The following is a 7,103-nucleotide window of genomic DNA, read 5'->3' on the forward strand; positions in this document are numbered from 1 at the left end:
GATCAACATAAAGATGTTCACCAATGAAACTACTCCATCTCACGTGATGATCGGACATGGTTTAGTTGATTTGGATCACGTGATCACTTAGAGGATTAGAGGGATGTCTATCTAAGTGGGAGTTCTTAAGTAATATGATTAATTGAACCTAAATTTATCATGAACTTAGTCCCTGATAGTATCTTGCTTGTTTATGTTGATTGTAGATAGATGGCTCGTGCTGTTGTTCCGTTGAATTTTAATGCGTTCCTTGAGAAAGCAAAGTTGAAAGATGATGGTAGCAATTACACGGACTGGGTCCGTAACTTGAGGATTATCCTCATTGCTGCACAGAAGAATTACGTCCTGGAAGCACCGCTGGGTGCCAGGCCTGCTGCTGGAGCAACACCAGATGTTATGAACGTCTGGCAGAGCAAAGCTGATGACTACTCGATAGTTCAGTGTGCCATGCTTTACGTCTTAGAATCGGGACTTCAACGATGTTTTGAACGTCATGGAGCATATGAGATGTTCCAAGAGTTGAAGTTAATATTTCAAGAAAATGCCCGGATTGAGAGATATGAAGTCTCCAATAAGTTCTATAGCTGCAAGATGGAGGAGAACAGTTCTGTCAGTGAGCATATACTCAAAATGTCTGGGTATAATAATCACTTGATTCAATTGGGAGTTAATCTTCCAAATGATTGCGTCATTGACAGAATTCTCCAATCACTGCCACCAAGCTACAAGAGCTTCGTGATGAACTATAATATGCAAGGGATGAACAAGACTATTCCCGAGCTCTTCGCGATGCTAAAAGCTGCGGAGGTAGAAATCAAGAAGGAGCATCAAGTGTTGATGGTCAACAAGACCACTAGTTTCAAGAAAAAGGGCAAAGGGAAGAAGAAGGGGAAGTTCAAAAAGAACGGCAAGCAAGTTGCTACTCAAGAGAAGAAACCCAAACCTGGACCTAAGCCTGAAACTGAGTGCTTCTATTGCAAGCAGACTGGTCACTGGAAGCGAAACTGCCCCAAGTATTTGGCGGATAAGAAGGATGGCAAGGTGAACAAAGGTATATGTGATATACATGTTATTGATGTGTACCTTACCAATGCTCGCAGTAGCACCTGGGTATTTGATACTGGTTCTGTTGCTAATATTTGCAACTCGAAATAGGAACTACGGATTAAGCGAAGATTGGCTAAGGACGAGGTGATGATGCGCGTGGGAAACGGTTCCAAAGTCGATGTGATCGCGGTTGGCACGCTACCTCTACATCTACCTTCGGGATTAGTATTAGACCTAAATAATTGTTATTTGGTGCCAGCGTTAAGCATGAACATTATATCTGGATCTTGTTTAATGCGAGACGGTTATTCATTTAAATCAGAGAATAATGGTTGTTCTATTTATATGAGTAATATCTTTTATGGTCATGCACCCTTAAAGAGTGGTCTATTCTTATTGAATCTCGAGAGTAATGATACACATATTCATAATGTTGAAGCCAAAAGATGCAGAGTTGATAATGATATTGCAACTTATTTGTGGCACTGCCGTTTAGGTCATATCGGTGTAAAGCGCATGAAGAAACTCCATACTGATGGGCTTTTGGAACCACTTGATTATGAATCGCTTGGTACTTGCGAACCGTGCCTCATGGGCAAGATGACTAAAACACCGTTCTCCGCTACTATGAAGAGAGCAACAGATTTGTTGGAAATCATACATACAGATGTATGTGGTCCGATGAATATTGAAGGTCGTGGCGGATATCGTTATTTTCTCACCTTCACAGATGATTTAAGCAGATACGGGTATATCTACTTAATGAAACATAAGTCTGAAACATTTGAAAAGTTCAAAGAATTTCAGAGTGAAGTGGAAAATCATCGTAACAAGAAAATAAAGTTTCTACGATCTGATCGTGGAGGAGAATATTTGAGTTACGAGTTTGGTGTACATTTGAAAAATTGTCGAATAGTTTCGCAACTCACGCCACCCGGAACACCACAGCGTAATGGTGTGTCCGAATGTCGTAATCGTACTTTACTAGATACGGTGCGATCTATGATGTCTCTTACTGATTTACCGCTATTGTTTTGGGGATACGCTCTAGAGACAGCTGCATTCACGTTAAATAGGGCACCATCAAAATCCGTTGAGACGACGCCTTATGAACTGTGGTTTGGCAAGAAACCAAAGTTGTCGTTTCTAAAAGTTTGGGGCTGCGATGCTTATGTGAAAAAGCTTCAACCTGATAAGCTCGAACCCAAATCGGAGAAATGTGTCTTCATAGGATATCCAAAGGAAACTATTGGATACACCTTCTATCACAGATCCGAAGGCAAGACTTTTGTTGCTAAATTTGGAAACTTTCTGGAGAAGGAATTTCTCTCGAAAGAAGTGAGTGGGAGGAAAGTAGAACTTGACGAGGTAACTGTACCTACTCCCTTATTGGAAAGTAGTACATCACAGAAAACTGTTTCTGCGACACCTACACCAGTTAGCGAGGAAGCTAATGATGATGATCATGAAACTTCAGAACAAGATACTACTGAACCTCGTAGATCAACCAGAGTAAGATCCGTGCCAGAGTGGTACGGTAATCCTGTTCTAGAAGTCATGCTACTAGATCATGATGAACCTACGAACTATGAAGAAGCGATGGTGAGCCCAGATTCCGCAAAGTGGCTTGAAGCCATGAAATCTGAGATGGGATCCATGTATGAGAACAAAGTATGGACTTTGGTTGACTTGCCCGATGATCGGCAAGCAATTGAGAATAAATGGATCTTCAAGAAGAAGACTGACGCTGACGGTAATATTACTGTCTACAAAGCTCGACTTGTCGCAAAAGGTTTTCGGCAAGTTCAAGGGATTGACTACGATGAGACCTTCTCACCCGTAGCGATGCTTAAGTCTGTCCGAATCATGTTAGCAATTGCCGCATTTTATGATTATGAAATTTGGCAGATGGATGTCAAAACTGCATTCCTGAATGGATTTCTGGAAGAAGAGTTGTATATGATGCAACCAGAAGGTTTTGTCGATCCAAAGGGAGCTAACAAAGTGTGCAAGCTCCAGTGATCCATTTATGGACTGGTGCAAGCCTCTCGGAGTTGGAATAAACGTTTTGATAGTGTGATCAAAGCATTTGGTTTTATATAGACTTTTGGAGAAGCCTGTATTTACAAGAAAGTGAGTGGGAGCTCTGTAGCATTTCTGATATTATATGTGGATGACATATTACTAATTGGAAATGATGTAGAATTTCTGGATAGCATAAAGGGATACTTAAATAAAAGTTTTTCTATGAAAGGCCTCGGTGAAGCTGCTTACATATTAGGCATTAAGATCTATAGAGATAGATCAAGACGCTTAATTGGACTTTCACAAACCACATACCTTGACAAAATTTTGAAGAAGTTTAAAATGGATCAAGCAAAGAAAGGGTTCTTGCCTGTGTTATAAGGTGTGAAGTTGAGTAAGACTCAATGCCCGACCACTGCAGAAGATAGAGAGAATATGAAAGATGTTCCCTATGCATCAGCCATAGGATCTATCATGTATGCAATGCTGTGTACCAGACCTGATGTGTGCCTTGCTATAAGTCTAGCAGGGAGGTACCAAAGTAATCCAGGAGTGGATCACTGGACAGCGGTCAAGAACATCCTGAAATACCTGAAAAGGACTAAGGATATGTTTCTCATATATGGAGGTGACAAAGAACTCATCGTAAAAGGTTACGTTGATGCAAGCTTTAACACTGATCCGGATGATTCTAAATCGCAAACCGGATACGTGTTTACATTAAACGCTGGGGCTGTAAGTTGGTGCAGTTCTAAACAAAGCGTTGTAGCGGGATCTACATGTGAAGCAGAGTACATAGCTGCTTCGGAAGCAGCAAATGAAGGAGTCTGGATGAAGGAGTTCATATCCGATCTAGGTGTCATACCTAGTGCATCGGGTCCAATGAAAATCTTTTGTGACAATACTGGTGCAATTGCCTTGGCAAAGGAATCCAGATTTCACAAGAGAACCAAGCACATCAAGAGACGCTTCAATTCCATCCGGGATCTAGTCCAGGTGGGAGACATAGAGATTTGCAAGATACATACGGATCTGAATATTGCAGACCCGTTGACTAAGCCTCTTCCACGAGCAAAACATGATCAGCACCAAGGCTCCATGGGTGTTAGAATCATTACTATGTAATCTAGATTATTGACTCTAGTGCAAGTGGGAGACTGAAGGAAATATGCCCTAGAGGCAATAATAAAGTTATTATTTATTTCCTTATAATCATGATAAATGTTTATTATTCATGCTAGAATTGTATTAACCGGAAACATAATACATGTGTGAATACATACACAAACAAAGTGTCACTAGTATGCCTCTACTTGACTAGCTCGTTAATCAAAGATGGTTATGTTTCCTAACCATGAACAATGAGTTGTTATTTGATTAACGGGATCACATCATTAAGAGAATGATCTGATTGACATGACCCATTCCATTAGCTTAGCACCCGATCGTTTAGTATGTTGCTATTGCTTTCTTCATGACTTATACATGTTCCTATAACTATGAGATTATGCAACTCCCGTTTACCGAAGGAACACTTTGGGTACTACCAAACGTCACAACGTAACTGGGTGATTATAAAGGAGTATTATAGGTGTCTCCAAAGGTACATGTTGGGTTGGCGTATTTCCAGATTAGGATTTGTCACTCCGATTGTCGGAGAGGTATCTCTGGGCCCTCTCGGTAATGCACATCACTTAAGCCTTGCAAGCATTGCAACTAATAAGTTAGTTGCAGGATGATGTATTACAGAACGAGTAAAGAGACTTGCCGGTAACGAGATTGAACTAGGTATTTGGAATACCGACGATCGAATCTCGGGCAAGTAACATACCGATGACAAAGGGAACGACGTATGTTGTTATGCGGTCTGACCGATAAAGATCTTCGTAGAATATGTAGGAGCCAATATGGGCATCCAGGTCCCGCTATTGATTATTGACCGGAGACGTGTCTCAGTCATGTCTACATTGTTCTCGAACCCGTAGGGTCCGCATGCTTAAGGTTATGATGACAGTTATATTATGAGTTTATGCATTTTGATGTACCGAAGGTTGTTCGGAGTCCCGGATGTGATCACGGACATGACGAGGAGTCTCGAAATGGTCGAGACATAAAGATTGATATATTGGAAGCCTATGTTTGGATATCGGAAATGTTCCGGGTGAAATCAGGATTTTACCGGAGTACCGGGAGGTTACCGGAACCCCCCGGGAGCTATATGGGCCTTAGTGGGCTTTAGTGGAAAAGAGAAGGGGCAGCCCAAGATGGGCTGTGCGCCTCCCCCCCTCCCCTAGTCCTATTAGGACAAGGAGAGGTGGCCGGCCCCCCCTCTCTCTTTTCCCCCTCCGCGAATCCTATTCCAACTAGGATTGGGGGGGGGGGAATCCTACTCCCAGAGGGAGTAGGACTCTCCTGGCGCACCCTCCTTGGCCGGCCAGCCTCCCCCCTTAGTCCTTTATATACAGAGGTAGGGGCACCCCAGAGACACACAATTTGATCCACGTGATCTATTCCTTAGCCGTGTGCGGCGCCCCCAGCCACCATAGTCCTCGATAATATTGTAGTGGTGCTTAGGCGAAGCCCTGCAGCAGTAGCACGTCAAGATCGTCACCACGCCGTCGTGCTGACGGAACTCTTCCCCGACACTTTGCTGGACCGGAGTCCGGGGATCGTCATCGAGCTGAACGTGTGCTAGAACTCGGAGGTGCCGTAGTTTCGGTGCTTGATCGGTCGGATCGTGAAGACGTACGACTACATCAACCAAACGCTTCCATTGTCGATCTACTAGGTATGTAGATCATACTCTCCCCTCTCGTTGCTATGCATCACATGATCTTGCGTGTGCGTAGGAAATTTTTTGAAATTACTACGAAACCCAACAAAAACGGTGAATATGATATATGCCACGCACATCCCCAGAAAGGAGCGCAAACGAGCACTAAGGGACGTCTACGCGGTAGAGCCAGTCGCCCCCAAGTTCAATCCATGGTCTTCATTTCCGATCACCTTCGATCGATGGGATCATCCGACTAGTATCCGCCACGGCGGTTCGGCCGCACTGGTCCTTGATCCAATCATCTACGGATTCCACCTCACACGAGTCCTGATGGATGGTGGAAGCAGCCTCAATCTGTTGTATCAGGATACAGTACGGAAGATGGGCATTAATCCCTCACGAATCAAACCAACAAAGACTATCTTTAAAGGAGTCATACCAGGTGTAGAGGCCCACTGTACGGTCTCAATCACGCTGGAGGTGGTTTTCGGTTCTCCGGACAACTTCCGAAGCGAAGAGTTAATCTTCGATATCGTCCCCTTCCGCAGCGGCTACCACGCACTGCTCGGACGAACCGCGTTTGCTAGATTTAACATAGTGCCACACTATGGTTATCTTAAGCTCAAGATGCCCGATCCACGCGGCGTCATAACAGTCAATGGCAATAAGGAACGCTCCCTCCGAATAGAGGAGCAAACCGCCGCCCTGGCAGCAGAAGTACAGAGCGGCCTTCTCAAGCAGCATTGTAATCTAGCTGCTGAGCCCCGGGACACCATGAAGAGGGTCCGGACTACACTGCAACAGGACAACGTGGCTCGTCAAGAGCTCGACTAGCAATTCGGCCTCCATCCCAACCCCAATGAGGTAGTGGCATTCGTACCACGTGTACACAATTACGCACTCAAAATTCCATGGACATCGACGAAGGCACGAGATAACCCAGGGGCTGCAATTCGGCAAAACCAATCCCGGACACACATACTTTTACTTATTTTTCTCATTACAGGCACCTTTTCTCAAAGGCCTGATATCAAGTCCTCTAGAAGGACTGGAACGCAACGGAGGCAAGCAACACAGGTGTGTAGGGTAACCTTTATACGTTCTTCCTGACGGTATTCACACTTCTTTCTTAGGACCTGCACGCTGCGCCATACTGATTCCGGCACGTTAAATGGCCGGATACTTCTAGCACCATCTGTATAAGATACGCCTTGACGTATCCATCCAGTTATAATAAATATGGTTCGTGGCCCAG

This window comes from Triticum urartu, chromosome 2A, assembly GCF_056163025.1.
Source record: "Triticum urartu cultivar PI428250 chromosome 2A, HENAU_Tu73, whole genome shotgun sequence".
Lineage (NCBI taxonomy): Eukaryota > Viridiplantae > Streptophyta > Magnoliopsida > Poales > Poaceae > Triticum > Triticum urartu.